General features: G+C 37.4%; 1 long non-coding RNA gene across 1 annotated transcript in view; it reads right to left on the bottom strand.

Annotated features, from left to right (window-relative positions):
* Positions 1-5819: 5819 nt before the first annotated feature.
* LOC114678401 (uncharacterized) overlaps positions 5820-18179 on the bottom strand; it is a 280951-nt gene continuing 268591 nt past the window's right edge. Inside the window, exon 3 of the long non-coding RNA XR_003729799.2 lies at positions 5820-5904. This is a non-coding gene — a long non-coding RNA (uncharacterized LOC114678401). The remainder of the gene's footprint in view (positions 5905-18179) is intronic.

Genomic DNA, 18179 nt, shown 5'->3' with positions numbered 1-18179 from the left:
CTTTTCTCTCCTAAAACTAGCACTAAGAACCTCTAGTGGGCATTGATTTTCTTCGTAAATAAAGACAGACTCTTCCTGTTGAGGTAATAATGGATCTGCCACAGGCTGATCGCTGGCCTTCCCTTCTACTTTTTGTATCAGATTGAGAGGGGACCATGGCTCAATAGAATCTTTCTGTCCAATTATGTTTTGGAAGATGTTTGACATTTTAGTGGGATGATTGAAATATTATTTTGCTCAACAGCAGGAAGAAAGAGAATAATCAACAACTGATTGACTTGGTTTCTCACCTGGCATGTTTATGCTGTTTTGTTTGCTCTAGATAACAACATCTTGATCTTCTCTTAGTCTCAAAACCCACGAAGATGTTTCTTGCCTGAAAATCTCATATTCTTGTTAAAAACAAGGGAACCTAGGAAAAAATACTTGAGTCCTATAGTACCTCAAATAAAATATTTTCCTTATGTTTATGCAGATGAATAACAGTCTCTAGCTAGGATATTTCATTGCCAGATTATTCCTCACAATTCCAGGGGGAGATCAGATGTGAGCCAAGGTTTAGATTTAAGTTGTTTCTCTAGAAATTATTTAAACAAGACGTAACATAATGTACCACTGAGGCCATCATTTACTTCATTGTTATGTACTTGTTGTAAAAGAGTTAAATAGCTTCTTGGTATAGCTTATGAGTTAGGAGAAGTTGTCTCTATAGATAACCATTAAATTTTACATGAATTGATATATAAAATTATATTGTAAGCACAAATCACACACATTAGCATATCAAATGTATCTATTTTAACTTTTACTAGGACTAGAATTTTCTAGGAGTTCCTTAATTGAGAAGACAATCTATATTGAACTGATTTGAACAGTGGTTTGGATAAAAGACCTTTGGACAGGAGTCAGAAGACCTGGGCGTGCCACATCACCTTTCTGGGCCACAGTAGCCTTTTCTGTAAAATGCGAGGGGCTCTTCTGATGAACTCTCAGATCTTTTGTGGTTTTGTAGTCATAGCCATCTCCCTACGCACAAGTGACTAGAAGATCTTCTTGTTGATTAGGTTTCATCAAATTAGAAATGCAATTATTCCTTCCTTTAAAAAGTGTATTTTCTCCCTTCATATTGTTTAATTTTACTTTACAAAATCTATGTAAAATTTTTGTCTGGGCTTTTTTCTCCTTCATAATAATGGTTCACTTATTAGCCCTTGTGATAGGTACTAGGGCAAAAATAAAATATCACAAAATAAATGGAGTTGGAAGGGACCGTGACAGATCATCTGGCCCAGCCATCTGCAATTGCAGCATGTTTTAGTGTTCACTTGCTCTATAAATAACCAGGAGTATCCAGCCAAGTCCATATTACTTTACCATGGCCAAAAGTGCTGGTCAAACTTATGAACTTTTCCCTTTATTTATCCTTGGAACTCTTTTGCTTTACTTGGCTGGGGTTTCTGGAAAACCATCTGATTCTAGCCTGGAGTCTGAAACAAATGGCTGTAGGAAATTGAGTTCTATAGGCAAGGTAACATCCAGATAATTTTCAGGTAAGCCTTCTCCATTTCTACTTCTACCTCTATCTTGAGGGTAGGTCTATCCTTCTGTCTGACCTCTTGTTTCATCTCCATTTCTGTGGGGTATAAAGAAATAATGCGTACAAAGAGCTTAGCACAGTGCTAGGCATGGAGCAGGACACAGGAAGGACAACCCGAAACTTCTGGGATGTGAATTCCCTGTGTCTTGCTTACTGCTATTTTCTATATAATCTGAATAGTGCCTGGCACACAGTAGGTGTTTGGTAAATACTTAGTGAACTTACGCACTCATGTATTCTTTTCTGTCTCTCTGTCCTTCCCTCCCCCATCTCTCTCTGTCCTTCTCTCTGTGTCTTTCTTCCACCAGAGGAAACCCAAACTATAAGGGAATAAGGAGGATGATGCAGGGGCCCTTCAGTCACTGCTCCTTTACCAGAAGAATGAAAGATTTTGGTGGGTGTGGTGACTGGACAGGATGAAGAAGCTTTTGGGATAAATATTTCTCTAGCAATCTATATGTTTATTTGTGAACAAGAGTTCCTAGAGAAATACGGCTTACAATTAGGAGATGTACCTAATGTAAATGACGAGTGAATGGGTGCAGCACACCAACATGGCACATGTATACATATGTAACAAACCTGCACGTTGTGCACATGTACCCTAGATCTTAAAGTATAACAATAAAAATAAAAAAAGAAAAAAGAAACATATCCAAAGATGTGCAGTTTCAAAAAAAAAAGAAAGAAATAAAAAAAATAAAGAAATACAGCTTACATAAGCTACGTTACCTGAACTACAAATTCCACCTTGAAATATTTCAGAGAAGAATGGCTGAGGGGCTGTGGTGAAAAGCAGCTGGGGTTTAGCAGTTAACTCTTATTTTTAAGCTCCCCCAAAGGGACCCAGTCCCCTGGGGTGCATGTGGTTCCCTGCAGAAGAGGCCCATGTACTACTTTGATGCATGACAACACTAATCCTTGCAACCTGTTCTCCTGCTCAGTCCATGTCCCCAGAGCAGTTTCTAATGCTCAGTGAGGCACAGGGCTGTTCAGGCAGTGTTGTTTTCTTGGGCATTTCTCCTTCAGATTGCAGGAGAATAAACCATAAAACCTTTTATATTGTAGATGCTTCTTACCTCTCCAGCTTTCTTTCTCTCCACTCTTGCAACCAACACCCAAGCCATATTAAACGTCCTACTCTCCCCCAATTCCCCATCCCTCTCTCACATTTCTGAGCCTTTGTGCACACCTCTTTTACTTTCTAGAATGCCCCTCCACGTCCCTTCCTTGGCAGGTGGAAAAGTGACCCCCCCCCCCTTAAAATAGCCATGTCCTAATTCCTGAACAAGCGATGTTACATTCTATGGAAAAAAAGTTAAGAATCTTTTGACATAGGATTAAGTTAAACATCTTGATATGGAGAGATTATGCTGGATTATCTGGGGATGCTAAGTGTAATCCTCAGTGTCCTTTAATGAGGGAGGCAGAGGGAGACTTGACCTACACAGAGGAGAGGGCAATGTGAAGGTGGAGGCAAAGACTGGAGTGACATGACCAAGGAATGCCAGCAACCCCCAGAAGCTGAAAGAGGCAAGGACGAGACATCCTGAAAACTGCCAGAGGGAACACAACCCTGATGTCTTGGGGCCTGATGATGCTGATTTCAGACTTTGCCCTTCACAACCTGGAGAATTCTCTCCAGAATTCTCTCTAGTTCCTGTTGCTTTTATTGATCAAGCCTGTGGTAATTTGTTGCAGCAATCTAAGAAATGACCCTCCTTTTATATTAGGCCAGCACCTGCTTAATCATGGTATCTCAGATCAGATGTCACTTCCTCCGGCAAGTTCTCCCGTGTCCCCCTTGGGTCCCAGTTTCATGGACTCCTTATACGTTCCCACAGTAGCCTATACTCACTTTTATTGGGGAGCCTGATACATTTTCCTATAAAAGTCTCTTCTTTATTTTACTTCTAGGTCTTGGCAACAGGAGGACATGGCCTGTGGCTTCCAATTCTTCCTCCACGTTGCCTTAGGGACCGGCATGCAGCAGGTTCTTCATAAACGTGCAGTTACACATGGCTTACAGTGTTTTGTTAGCCACCAGCAATCCCAATTGGAAAACAATGTTACCATATTATATTTTCCTTTCAACTTCTGAGTGGGGAAATAAATCACACACGTTGTTTTCAAGACATCTGGGCAAGTTTGCACTGCATCCTGCTGGAGGGTAGAGACTGCTGAAGCCTCCAGTTCTCAGCTAAGGCAGCTACGGTCTCATATGCTTGCTTGTTGGTCTCCAGCACAGGTCTTTTCCATATGCCTTCACAGTCCTCATTGATAAGAACTCTTGTTCCCAATCTCCTTCTTGCTGATCTCTCAGGATTGAGATGTGTGAAGTCTATTCCTAATCGCTACTCTCATTCAAAGGTCTCAGCCCAGGTTATTGGTTAACTCTATGTTTTCCTGCTTCTTGTCACTCTTGTCAGCATCATCACTGATGATCCAAGATGTGGAATTTTATGCCATTGCATATGATTTGTGTGGGCGGAAAAGTCCTATGATGAAGTCAATGTTTTGTGAAGATTAACATCATGGTGGTGTTAAGTCCATATGTCAGGGAGAGTAATTCGGTTTCTGAATTCTAGGTTGTGGCAGGAATCTGGCCGTCAGGCAGTGAGGAGCTGGACCAGAGTGATGGTGCTGGGATGCAGTGGGAAGGGATTAATTAAAAAGACATTGTATTAGCAAGTGCATTTTCAGCCCATGTCAGTCTGAATTTTCTACTTAAGCATAAATGATAATTGATGTTGGGTTTGCAACTGCTTGGAATTTTAGAATGTTAGGACCTCACCCTGCCTGCCCACCTCACCTTTTTGTTCTTCCTGAGAGCCCTGTCTTATGTCCGTTTGGTGATATATTTCTCACCAGCCCTTCTGCTCCAGGCTCCTTGTCAAGCAGCCCCAGCAAAGCCTCTGTCTATTACCTTCTGAAGCTCCAGTCAACTCTTACAGCCTGGAACAAAGGTTTCATTGTTCTGGCCTGCTTTGTCTTTCATTCCATCATTCCTAATTAGGTTAGGAAGTTCACTTAACTCCCCATACAGAGTTGAGACCAAACCATGTATTTTATTAGGACTTTATTGAAAGTTCAGGCAAAATAGGGGAAAATACCATGGAACTTAATTTACCACCAGCTATGAGATTTGACTATTCTTTCACATCTCACAGTCCCAATTTGACCTCTGGCCTGAACCCCCCAGCTTGACATCCCCCCAGTCTGCAAGTTGCTTTGGAGCCTAAGCCCAATTACCATGCAGCTCAGAGAGGGGGAGGAATTTCTTAGACTATTTTCTGGTTCAAGATGCTGGCAATGGGAATGTCCTCTCCCTTCAGAGAAAACCACACAAGGTCTTGTAGGATAGTGCCCAGCAGGCCCACATCTGTGCATTCTGGCTTAATTGCCTTTTGAAATATCACAGCATGAGAACCTGTGGAGGAGAGCCACATCTTTCCTCCAATGTGAATTGAAATTTTTTCTGGCAATTTTTTCAGTGTCAGATCTCCACTTACTAAAATAAAAGGCAGTGAAACAAAACAAAGTGCAAACAAATAAACAACCCCAAAACTCCAGTACAATAACAAGGAATAATTTGTAATACAGTGCATTGCCTCAATCAGACAGAACCTGACCTAATGTCCTGTCTCTCTCACACCTCCCTTTCTTCTCTCCTCTCCAGACAAGGCTGGCTCATAGGCAGAGTGCTACTGCATTTCTGAACAGCACGCTCAATTGCCTAAAACACCTTTTCTAAAGCATGAAGGAGGCTGACGGTGAGGTCAACGTTTTCCACAAGATCAAGGAATCAATCCTTTACATTGTGTAATTAAAGGATTCATTCTGTTGATTTCCCCCAAACAAATTATGTGTTCCACAGATGAATTTCTGCTTCAACCTCTCGGGAGGCTTAATAAAAGGCCTTGAAGCTTTGAAATGACAGGTTTTCTGGCTTCTACTCATTAAGGCTTCAAAAACCTTGGTTTCCAGTCCTCAGTGATAAAATAAACCCCTTCCTTTACATAATTCTGGTAGAACATGTGGCTGTCTGATGTCACTGTGAAAGAGGAAGAAATGTTAATGTTTTCAAATATGGGTGATAGAATAGTGTGTATTATTGATAGGTATGCAGTGCTAAGAATTCTGGGAGAATGATTTTAGGCAGTGAGATAAAAACTTCATTAATCAATAACTTTTTTATTGTTGTTTGTTTGGCGAACTCCAATTCCCAGATGTATAACTTGGATGGATCTTTGGCTTTGATTGTATCCAAATCTTGCAGCAAACATGAATAGCCATCCAATGTTTTCCTGTCATCAGAAAACAATAAAGCAGGCTTTCATTTTAGGATATGGAGGTGAGACATTTGTTCAATTTTGGTGGTTCAGGGTTCCCCCAAACATAGGAGTCATTCTGTAACACTGGTTTTTCAAAAACAGACTTCTTATTTGAAATAGCTTTCAGAACATACAGTTTTCAGAGTAGTTCAGATTAGACAAGTTAGCTGATGATTTTAGTATAACTTTAAAAACTATGCTAACATTTCCATTAATGCAAGGGAAAGACATCTGTTACAAATCATTATCTTTATTGTCCAGTGTTTTTCTAGAATTAGATAATATGAAGCAAGGTCTAACCAATAACACCCTATTCCATTTTCATCATTATGCTTAATTATATTACTGTTTTATCTGCAAATACACAGAATCTAATCCATTAATTATAATTTTATTTTAATTACTAAAGTGTTGCATTTTTGAAACTACCCTAGAGGATTATTTTGTTTTCTCAGGTAATAAGCAAATATCCATTTTCCTACCATTATTAAAAAGATTTGCTTTTTCTTATCAGTTTTTAAAAAATAGTAATAGTGATAATTATTCTTGATATTTAGGTAGTATATTGCACAAGGTTTGGTTTTTGTTTGCTAATAAAATGCTTTTCTTTCCCTTAGTTTTTTTTTTTTTTAATTCTAGACATTTCTTTCACTTAGAGGTAAATACTTAGCACATTATTAGTACCATTTAATGTTTCTGAAACGCATTCCTTAATGTCTTTCTTAATCTTTAAATAAGCTTCTCTTTCAATTTCAATACACTGGAAATAAGTCCCATTAGCTTATAAATGACTTATTTATTGACACCTATTTTCTTGTAGGATTAAAAAAAATAATTATATTGGCATATGCTTGATAAACTTCTTAGTAAATCACTTCAATGTTCTTATCCCCTTGTCTTCAATTTAAGGTAATGAGAATAAATCAGTTTGGTGTAGGTACACTAAAATGTAACTTTTCCCCATGGGTCTCAATGACCTTCATGCATCTGCTACCTAAAATGTAATACTAATTTCTCATTGTTTCAGAAAAACTGGGGAAATGACTGTTATTTATAGTCTTTTAAGGTATTCCTTATTTTTCAACATTTTCTTTCAAACTCATTTGAATTTGTGAGATCTTCAGCAGTTCTTTAAGACACCATTTTATGGATTAACAATAAGAATATTAGGAGAAAATGTTTGCAAGACCGCATATCTAATAAAGGACTTGTATCTAGATTAGAATATATGAAAAATGAAGACTCAAGAGTAAAGAAACAAACAATCTACTTAGAAAATGAGTAAAAGACATGAAGACACATTTCACCAAAAAGGACCTATGAAAGGCAAATAAACATGAAAAGTTGTTCAACATCATTAGCCATTAGGAAAATGCAAATTAAAATCACAATGAGATATTACCACTCACCTATAAGGTCAGGTAAAATAAAAAATAGTGACAATGTCAAATGTTGTGGAGAATGGCAGAGTGGAGAAAGTAGATCAGTCTTCCATTACTGGTGGGAATGTATATCGGTACAGCCACTCTGAAAATTGTCTGGCAATTTTTTTTTTTTTTTTTGAGACGGAGTCTCGCTCTGTCACCCAGGCTGGAGTGCAGTGGCCGGATTTCAGCTCACTGCAAGCTCCGCCTCCCGGGTTCACGCCATTCTCCTGCCTCAGCCTCCGGAGTAGCTGGGACTACAGGCGCCCGCCACCTCGCCCGGCTAGTTTTTTGTATTTTTTAGTAGAGACGGGGTTTCACCGGGTTAGCCAGGATGGTCTCGATCTCCTGACCTTGTGATCCGCCCGTCTCGGCCTCCCAAAGTGCTGGGATTACAGGCTTGAGCCACCGCGCCCGGCCCTGGCAATTTTTTATAAAACTAAATATGCATTTTGTGTATGCCCCAAAGACTGTACTTTTGGCATTTATCCCAGAGAAATAAAAACTTATGCTCATGCAAAAATCTGCATGTGAATGTTCACAGCAGCATGATTTGCAATAGTCAAAAATTGAAAACAACCCAAATGCTCCTCAGTGGGTAAATGGTTAAACAAACTCTGGTGCATTCATCCAGTGGAATGGTACTCAACAATGGAAAGGAGCAAACGACTGAGACCTGCATAAACTTGAATAGACTTGAAGAACATCATGCTTAGTGAAAAAAGGGCCAATATTGAAAAATTACACCCTGTATAATTGCATTTACATAACATTCTTGAAATGATAAAACTATAGAGATGGGGAACAGTGGCTACTAGGGAACAGGGGTGGGGTTGGGTGAAAATAAAGTAGTATAAGTATTTTTTGGTGATGGAGCAGTTCTGTTTCCTGATGGTGGTTGTGATGAAGTTTTACATGGGAACAAACTGCATAGAACTACCTACCTACACACAAGCGCGCGCACACACACATACACGCACACGCATGAAAATGCTAATGAAAACTGAGTAAGGTTCATTGAGTATATACAGTCAATTATTGTCGCAAACTTTCTTTCTACTACCAATGAATTTTTTTCCATATAAATGGAAATTCTCATTGATAGAATAATATGTATCGGAGGTTTTTAAAAAATATAATCTAATCTTAGAGCATTACCTATATCCTTTTATAGTAAGTAGTCACCAGGCTACCATCTCCTGATGCCCCTTACCCACTACGAGTATATCTGATAGAAATTTAGTTAGAAAGGACTTAAAGTTCTTCTAGACCAAACTCTCCAGTTAATGTTTAGTGATTTGTCTGATATCTGAGAGGCCAACCAGAGCCTATGTCTATTGTGTCTAAGTCCAGCATCACTTCCATTACCCACACAGTCTTGCAAACAGCACAATGCAAGTGGATGAGTACACAAAGCCCAATAATTCTATATTCTCCTCTGAAAGTTATGTGATTTAGACAGCTGACAGTGGGGAAAGAGTTAGGCTGGAGTAAGCCTAAAGGTTTTCCATCATCCTTGGAGTCTTCTCTGAATCTCTACTGGTCCTGGCAATTCAGGGAAACCTCTGGGGGAGAAGGAGTTCTAAGGCATTTTGTGGCCCATGAAAGGAACCGAGAAGAGACTGGTTGATGCCCTTCTGCTCTTTCTGTTGGTACTCTTTGGATTATTGCTGTCCTAAAAGTGAGTGAGGAGTAGAGAAAGGAAATTAATGATGCACCTAAGGATGTCCTTAGGTCAGTAGGCAGAGAAAGAACATGCAGTACTGGCAGAAATGCCCCACAGATTGGCTCCTCCCTCTATTTAGTGAAGGCAGTGTGAGTTACTAAATGTTTAACAACTGGCTTCTTGAAAAAAAAATACACTCACATATACATTTATTATATGTATTATAGTGTATAAATGTATAAAATGTATTATATACATTTTACTGATAGCCAGTTGATTCTTACAGAATGCTTTCATTGATTGTTGACGGAACTCTTGTGTTTGTAGCTGAACTATGGTTGCAACTGATGAACAAGCATAGTTCTAACAGGAATGTTGGTTGCCATTTTTATGCACTTTAATGACTAAGATCAAAGTGAAACAATGCAGATGTGTGTTGGAACTTTACTCATTTGTCAATGATACAATGATTTTGCTAAATCAGATGAAGGTTTTGAATACTGGAATATTTCCTCAACTCTGTGTATTCACAGTGTATTATAACAGACACAGCTATATATCTTTAAATTTAATCTATAACATTAACATTTTTTCTTTCACTTTCTTAAGTCTAGACAAGCAACCAAACAATAAATCAAGCTCTTATTTTTAGCATTTTTCCAATTTCTGTGGTGTAAATACTCTAATCGTGGCTGATTTCAAAATACTAGTTTTATGTAACTGAATGCACAGTTGGGAAGAGATGCATAGTAGTGTGCTGTTATACAGTATTTACACCACACAGAAATAATAGGTATAAATAACCTCAAGAACATCAATATGGTAAAATGCAATAAACTAATCAGTATTGAGTATTTACTATTTTTGTTTTTAATATAAATTAATTGAAAACATGTGTAATTTAATTTTTAATAATGACTGTGTTTAACAACTGGCTCAAAGAATTCTTGGAAATTTAATGTTTGGCTTTGAGCCAGTATAAGTCAGCTCCAGTACTCCACTGGCATATGGCAACTCTATTTTTCCCATTGTTCATAACAAAAAACTTGGAGTCATCCTTCACTCCTTTTCTTGTGTGCATATTCCACATGCAGTCTACCAGCAAATCCTGTTGACTTAGTGCCTTGCTTCCTGCTTTATAGAGAAAGTAAAATAAGTTAGAAGAAAACTTCTACACATTTCTACCACCACATTAATTCACTACTGGTATCTATGCCACATACTCTGCTGTCCTACCTGTTACAACAGAATCATAGATAAACAATTTATGTGTCTATCTAAAGTCAATTCCTTTACTTGGGGAATACATTGCATCCCCTCTCAATTACTCAAGGGCATTGCTCCAGCAATTCTTCCCAATTCCTACATCATCAATTTTTTATTTCCTGATGCATTATTCCACCCAACACATAAACATGCTGCTGTTTCTACCATTGTAAACATTCATTCTCTTGATCTCACTCCCTTACCAGCTTCTACCCCATTTCTTTCCTCCACTTTGGAGAAATACTTCTTGAAAGAGTTGTCTACATTCACTGTTTTCAATTCCATTCCTCCCATTATTTTGTGACTCTACTTTCTACTTCACCGCTTGCTGTATCTCAGTCTCCTTTGATGGTTGGTCTTCTTCCCATTTCTTTAATGTTAGAGTGCCCCAGGGCTCAGTGCTTGGCCCTTTCTTCTGTGGACACTCAGTCCCTTGATCTTCTCAGTCTCAGCATTTTAAATACCATCTACATTTCCATGATTCCATATTTATATTTCCAGCACAGACCTCTACTCTGATCTCTAGATGAAACACTAAGCCACATCCTCTTGGATGTCTAATAGACAATTCCCATGTCCAAAGCTGAACTCTCATCTTCCTCTCTGGACCTACTTATTCATTTTCATCCTTCCAGCTTCTCATCAACTTCATTCTTTCAGTTTCTCAGGCTGAGACTTTAGGGCCATTCTCAACTCCTCTATCTCACCTCCACATTCAGTCCTGTAGGAAATTCTGTTGGTTCTACCTGCAATATATGTCAAATGACCACTTTTTACCACCTCTTCTGCTATCAACTTGATCAGAACTACCATCACTTTTCATCTGGATTATTGCATAGTTTTCAAACTGATTGGATCCTTGCCCTCCTATAGTTGATTCGCTATACACCCATAATCCTTTTAAACATAATCAGATGGGACTCCTCTGCTCAAATCTCTTCAATAGTTCCTCATTTCATTTAGTAAATGTCAAAGTGCTTCAATGGCTACAAGACCTTATGGTATCTGCCTATCCTCTTTTGTTCCTCTTCATCTCCTACTTTCTCCCTTGCTTATGCTACTCTTGGAACATAGTGAGGATACTCCTACAATAGAGTCTTTTGTTAGCTGTTCTTAGGGAGTCTCATTTCCCAGGTATTCTCTTCATCAACTCTGTTATCTTAATTAAGTGTCTTCAGACAACTCACCTTCTCAAGGAGGCCTATCCTGACTACTCCATTTAATCATGTAAGTTAAGGTCTACACCTTTCTTGAAGTCTCTTCACCAGATTTTACTTTTCTTCATAGCACTAATCACCTTCGAATATACTAATTAATTGGCTTATTATTATGTTTATTTTCCATTATCTGCTTCACAGTGTAAATCCCATGAGAACATAATTTTTCTGTTTTGTTCCTTGATGGACTGTCAGATCCTATTTCCAGGAGTGAATGACCAGCAAATATTTGCTGCATACAGGACTGCATAATGTGCTACATAGTTTGTGGGTCCAGTGCAGAGTGAAAATTCAGGTCTCCTTGTTCAAAACTTTTCAAGAATTTCAAGATGACCACAGCAGAGCATTTATTCACACATGGGGCCCCTCTAAGCACAGGGCCCTGGGCTCCTGCACAGGTTGCATGCCCATGAAGCCAGCCCTGGATGGATGGCCAGGTGACTTTACTTTCAAAACACAGCAGAATCTGACCACTCTTCATCATGTCTACTACTACAAATTTGGTACCAGCTGTTATCATTTATTACCTAGATATTGCAGTAGCTTCCTAACTGGCCTCTTTGTGTCCATACTTGCTTATACTGGAGGGCTTCTCATTCACATAGACTCTAATACAAACATTTCCCCTAAAGTTGTACAGTGTGGCAGCCCTGAGACTGGCTTACAGTATCTGACCCTTTTTATGCTTTCAAACCATATTTCCTACTCCCACCCGCTTCTCCCACTCTGCTTTTAATTACATTTGACCTTAGTTTCCCTTACCTAGAGCACTCATCTCCCAAGACTTTCACCTTCAACAAGTCTTTGCTCTACTTTACTTTCTTAGTGAAGGCTTCCTTGACTATGTATATAAAATAGCAATCTATCCTACCCTTAATCATTTATTCTACTTCCTTGCTTTATTTCCTCTGTGTCATTTATCACTCTGATACATGATGTATTTTATTTATCAATTTCATTTCTCCATGAGGGAAGAGCCCTTTTTCTGTCTTTTCTACTGCTCTATCCTGAGCATCCATAAAAGTGTCTAACACATAGTGGGCACACAACACATGCTAGTTGAAAAGGTGAATAAATTAAAAAATGAACATACAGAACAGAAATCTCCTAATGGAGCACAATTGCTGAAGGAGATAGATGATGGCATGAACTAAAAATTATTAGAGCATGAGGAAAATTTAGTTACTGAGTAAAGAGACGCATTTGATCAAAGGAAAACAAACCAACCGTGATTTCTCAGTCTAAAATTTGGTAGATAATTTGAAAGAGAAATTGGTGAGGCCAGAATTTGTGGCCTGGAAGAACTAATCTTAACAGCAGAGTAAAACCAAAGGGAATTGGGAATCATGAGGGAAAATATAATGGATTTGGTTGTCACATTTGTGTTTTCCAACAAGCAATTTATAGGGCCCCGGAAGGAGGAAAACCCAAAAAACAACAGATAGAAGAGAGACAAATAATAGATTAACATTTCTCTCATCTGAAAAAAGATGGAATCTACAGATTAAAGGAGCTCACAAAGTTAAATGTGAAACTGATACTCCATATCCTGGGAACATTCCTGAACTCCAAGAGTAAAGATAATATTTTATAATCTTACAGGCTAAAAGAACAGGTTACCTCTAAGATAAGAAAGAATCACACTATCATCAGACTTCTCATCTACAAACTAGAAGTGAAAAAATATGAGACTCCTGAGGAAAGGGCTGGAATTCATCTTCCAGGCTGAAAGAAATCTATTTATATATGTGGAAGGATTTAAAAAATGTGTTATTCACTTGTCCTGCCTGACAAAAGGACTAGAGGAAGAACACTATCCAGACAACAAATAAATCAGAAAAAAACTTTAATATTGGGGAAAATGAAGAGGCAAATGAAGAGGTAGTCAATTAAACTTGTCGCATATATAGTTAAATTTAATATGATAGAATACTTGAAAATGTGATAGAAATACAAACCAAAATTATTGAAATGGAAAAGTCATGTTGCAATGGAAACAGTGGTAGTCTAGAATTACATTACTAAATTGTCTAAGCAAAGCCTAGGGATTTGTAGGGTATGGTGAGAGGTGTGAAATAATCATTCTAAAGATTTCATCTGGTTGGATGAGCACAGAAATCAAAGTATTTGAAAGGAATAATCTAATTGGGTTAGGGTGGCAAGCAATTGGGATATAGAATGTCTCATTGGTGAAGATAATTGGCATATTATGAATTTCAGGAAGGAAAGTTTCCATTGGTAGAAGTGAAGAGCACAGTAGAACATCCAAATAAAAAGAAAAAAATAAATAAATGCCAACCTCTTAAACCAACCTAAAATCAGAGAAAGAAAAAGGAAACAATAAAATTGATAATTATCAAACATGGAAAATATAAAACCTAGTAAATTAAATGTGAAAAGGCTGAATTCTTTCAAAACACAAAGATTGTTGTATTAGGTTAAAAAACAAAATTCAGCAATATATTGGTTACAAGAAACACTTAAAGCAGAGTAATAGAAAAAATGTGTAAAAATATGTTAGATACAAGGAAATACAAACAGAATGCAATAGCAGCAATATTAATATAAGGCCATAATTAATCCAATTAAAGTTACAAACACTAAACAAGATAAAAATATTAGCAGGATAAATAATGATATGATGCAATTATGGGAGGCAAAATTTATGAGTACATTAAAAACCTGTATGCACTAAACATCAGGACATTTAAATAAATAAAGCAAAAGCTTTCAGAAATACACGGAAGACCTGATAAATGTGCAATTATAATAGGACATTTCCATATACATTATCTAAATGGGTATCATTTCATGACAAAATCTGTTTGCAGTTAAAGCTATAGTCAGAGGAAAACATATAACACTGAATACCATCATTATTAAAAACAAAGAAGAACTCGATATACAAATTTAGAAATTAGAAAAAAGATAAATAAAATTAGTCAGAAGATATTGAGAAGAAACATAAAGGTAGAAACTGAAATTAATGAAGGAGAAACAACAACAAACAAAATGAAAAACAATAGATCCAAGTGCTCATCTTCTGGAAAGACTAATAAAATAGACAAAATTCTCCATGAGCCTGATGAAGAGTAAAAGAAAAAATCCAGCCTGGCTAACACAGTGAAACCCCGTCTCTACTAAAAAATGCAAAAAATTGGCCGGGCGTGGCGACGGGCGCCTGTAGTCCCAGCTACTTGGGAGGCTGAGGCAGGAGAATGGCGTGAACCCGGGAGGCGGAGCTTGCAGTGAGCCAAGAGCGCGCCACTGCGCTCCAGCCTGGGCGACTGAATGAGACTCTGTCTCAAAAAAACACAAAACACAAAACACAAAAAACAAAACACAAAACATAAAATGGATATAACACAGATGTGAAAGGGCCTTAAAATTATAAAATAATACATAGTGATGCTTTTTGATAATAAATTTGAAAATCTAGACAGGATGCATGATTTTGATCAAAGGTATGATATGCCAATGAATAGAAACTTTGAATAGATGCATTACCATAGAAGGGATTGGAAGGGCAATTAAAGATCTGCCATTAAAATAGGTACCCAAGTCCAGATGGTTTCACAGCTGAGTTTTATCCAACCTTTAAAGATGATTCCAATGTTATTTAAACTATTGCAGACCTCAGAAATAGACGGAAAGTTCTCCAATTAATTTTATGTAAACAACTTAACCTTAATGGCAAAACTTGATCAATATAATACAAAAATACAACCCCCAAAGTGATAACACTTACGAATATGGATGCTAAAATTCTAGATTACATAGGCAAACTCAGTTTAGCAGTATATCAAAGTAACATACCTTCTTACTAATTAGGCTGTATGCCATAATAAAAATACAGTTGAATATCAGGAAATCTACTAACACAATCACATTGTAGACTACAAACTCTACTAGATGTTTAGTTACATGAAAGTAAGAATTTTGCATGCCTTTTTCTTCACTGTTGTATCCCCAGTGCACAGCACTTGTCATGATAGTGTCTGCTTAGTAGGTACTTTTTGAATGAATGGGTCATGTTAATTAAATCAGTGAGAAAAACTATATGATTATATCCATTGGCTGCTGTAAATGGCTATAGATGTTTAAGACCAGCCCTCAAAAAATAAAATCCCTGATTTATTGCATTTGCTGATATTCATGGTGTAAATATTTTCACCATGACCATTTAAAAACAGTTCAACCATTTGGCCAATGTGATGATTCTGAATGAGTTGGGAACAGGGTGAGATGGTTCCGGCACACCACTGACATACAGACAGATGCTGAAATGGCATTTGATGAATTAGCAACTGTATTAATTAAGGTTCTCTAGAGATAGTTCTCTATCCTACAGAACTAATAGGATAGATATCTATATAAAGGGGAGTTTATTAAGTATTAACTCACACAATCACAAGGTTCCACAATAGACCACCTGCAAGCTGAGGAGCAAGGAGAGCCAGTCTAGGCCCCAAAACTGAAGAACTTGGAGTCCGATGTTTGAGGGCAAGAAGTATCCAGCACGAGAGAAAGATGTAGGCTGGGAGGCTAGGTCAGTCTAGTAGCCTTTTCATGTTTTCCTGCCTGCTTTTATATCCTGGCCACACTGGCAACTAATTAGATGGTGCCCACCCAGATTAAGGGTGGGTCTGTCTTTTCAAGCCCACTGACTCAAATGTTAATCTCCTTTTCCAATACCCTCACGCACACACCCAGGATCAATACTTGCATCCTTCAATCTAATCAAGTTGACACTCAGTATTAACCATCCAAGCACCCGTTCCTAAATAACTAATGGAGGGTTATTACTTAAATATGATAAATTATATTTGCTAAAAGCCAGTTAAATAAACACAACTTTAAATATGGACCCACTGAAACCATTTCAGTTAAAATCAAGAACTAAATAGGAGTTGTTGCTATCAGCAATATTCAACAGTGTTTTATAGAGGCACAAAACAACTAGAGATGAAAATGGCAAAAGTAGTCTATATTTTACTGGAAGCCCTAGCTAGAGCAATTGGACAAGAGAAAGAAATAAAGGCATCCCAATTGAAAAAAATAAATAAATCAAATTATTATTGTTCACAGAAGATATAATATCATATTTAGAAAAATCTGGAAGACCCTACTACTGAAAAGCTGTTGCAATTAATAAACCAATTCAGTAAAGTTTTAGGATACAAAATCAATATACAGTAGCAATTATATATATGCCAACAGCAAACAATCCTTAAAAAAAAATAAGGCAATCCCATTTACAATAATTACAAAAAATCTAAGATACCTAAGAAAAAATTTAACCTAGGAGGTAAAAGACCTCTACAAGGAAAGCTAAAACACTCTGATAAAAGAAATTGAAAGGATGCACATCAAAAAATGGAAAGATATCCCAAACTTCTGGATTGGAAGAATTAATATTGTTAAAATGTCAAAACTGTTCAAAGCAACCTTTATAGTCAATGCAATTCCTATCAAAATATAATTGACATTCCTCACAGAACTAAAAAAAAAATCCTAAAATTTGTATGGAGCACAAAAGAACCCAAATAGCCAAAGCAACTCTAAACAAAATGAGCAAAGCTAAAGGCATCATACTACCCAACTTCAAAATATACTACAAAGCCATAGTAACCAAAACAGCATGGTACTGGCATAAAAACAGACATATAGACTAATAGAACAGAATAGTGATCACAAAAATAAATTCATGTATTTACAGGCAACAACTTTTGACAACTATGTCAAGAACATATATTAGGGAAAGGACAGTCTCTTCAATAAATGGTGCTGGGAAAACTAGATAACCATATGCAAAAGAACGAAGACATGTCCTTATCTCTCACCACATACAAAAATAAAATCAAAATGGATTAAAGACTTAAACCTTAGACATGAAACTAGGCAACTACTGGAATAAAACATTGGGGGATGGACACAGTGGCTCATGCCTGTAATTCCAACACTTAGGGAGGCTGAGGTGGGCAGATCACTTAAGGCTGGTTTGAGACCAGCCTGGCCAACATGGTGAAACCCTGTCTCTACTAAAAATACAAAAATTAGCCAGGTGTGGTGGCACACACCTGTAATCCCAGCTACTTGGAAGTCTGAGGCATGAGAATCGCTTGAACCTGGTAGGTGGAGCTTGCAGTGAGCTGAGATTTCACCACTGCACTCCAGCCTGGGTGACAGAATGAGACCCTGTCTCAAAAAAACAAAAACCAAAAAAAGAAAAGAAAAGAAAAGAAAAGAAAAGGATAAAACATTGGGGAGGTGCTTCAGAACTTAGTCTGGGGTAAGATATTTTGGGTAAGACCTCAAGAACACAAGCAACAACAACAACAAAAATAGACAAATGCGATCACAGCAAGCTAAAAACCTTCTGCCCTGCAAAGAAAATAATCAACAAAGTGAAGAGACAACATGCAGAATGGAAGAAATTATTTGCAAGCTACCCATTTGATAAGAGATTAATAACCAGAATACATAAGGAACTCAACTCAGCAAAATAAAAATAAAAAAAAAAAATTCAATTTAAAAATAGATAAAAGACCTGAATAGACATCATGCAAAAGAAGAAATACAAATGGTCAACAGGTATAATATATGAAAAAAAAAAAAAAAAAGCTCAGCATCACTAATTAACAGGGAAATGTAAATCAAAACCACAATGAGATA

The sequence above is a fragment of the Macaca mulatta genome, chromosome 5 (assembly GCF_049350105.2).
Source record: "Macaca mulatta isolate MMU2019108-1 chromosome 5, T2T-MMU8v2.0, whole genome shotgun sequence".
Lineage (NCBI taxonomy): Eukaryota > Metazoa > Chordata > Mammalia > Primates > Cercopithecidae > Macaca > Macaca mulatta.
Note: the sequence above shows the minus strand (reverse complement) of the source record. Positions and strands in the feature narration are given on the sequence as shown.